This window comes from Molossus molossus, unplaced genomic scaffold (genome assembly GCF_014108415.1).
Source record: "Molossus molossus isolate mMolMol1 unplaced genomic scaffold, mMolMol1.p scaffold_m16_p_7, whole genome shotgun sequence".
Taxonomy (NCBI): domain Eukaryota; kingdom Metazoa; phylum Chordata; class Mammalia; order Chiroptera; family Molossidae; genus Molossus; species Molossus molossus.
Genome location: NW_023425401.1, coordinates 98,751,249 through 98,752,048, shown reverse-complemented (window position 1 = coordinate 98,752,048; position 800 = coordinate 98,751,249). Strand labels below are relative to the sequence as shown.

Below are 800 nucleotides of genomic sequence, written 5' to 3'. Positions count from 1 at the left end.
ACATACAGACATACATACATCTGAACAAGAATCAGCACAAGGCATCCCACAACCCATGAAAAAAATTAATCTGATACTGACATTTGAAAAAACTCATTATAAAAACTATGGCATGCATCTGGGGGCAGCGGTAAGGCGAGGATCAGCATAGATATTTAGGATCTGTAGGATCGCAAGGTCGAACTGGTATAAAATGCAAATGGAAAGAGGGCCAGTGTTTCACCCAGAGTGCAATGCATGCTTCTGGAGTTTTCCAAAAATAGCATATAAACATCAAATAGCATCAATTCATAGAGCAAAAGCTATTTACTCTATACTGCATATAAGAATACACTCAAGTCTTGCAGATGGGTGAATGATATTTGTGGGGGTGGGGAACGTGAGTCAAAGGCTGATCAGTTCTGAGCAATGATGAAAAGCTTTAATCACTGACCTTTGTAATTATGAAGGTTTCTACACTTGATCTGAGCTCAGAATTAAAAAAAAAAAAGAATACACTCAAAATAGATGAAAAACTTAAATATTAGATTTGAAACCATAAAAATTGTAGAAGAAAACTTAGGCAGTAAAATCTCGGACATTTCTTGTAGCTACATTTTTTCTGATATATCTCCTCAGGCAAGGGACACAAACAAACAAAAATAAACAAATGGCCCTGCACGTGTGGCTCAGTGGATTGAGTGTCATCCCGTGGACTGAGAGGTCCTGGTTTGATTCCAGGTCAGGACACATGCCCAGGTTGCAGGCTTGAACTCCAGTGGGGGGCGTGCAGGAGGCAGCCAATTGATGTTCTCTCTCAT

The 800-nt window shown here is 39.8% G+C and overlaps 1 non-coding gene across 1 annotated transcript; it reads left to right on the top strand.

Moving 5' to 3' along the window:
* Positions 1-403: 403 nt before the first annotated feature.
* On the top strand, positions 404-473 carry LOC118620596. Its single transcript, XR_004957496.1, has one exon. It is a non-coding gene; the product is annotated as a small nucleolar RNA U2-30 (small nucleolar RNA).
* Positions 474-800: the final 327 nt, after the last annotated feature.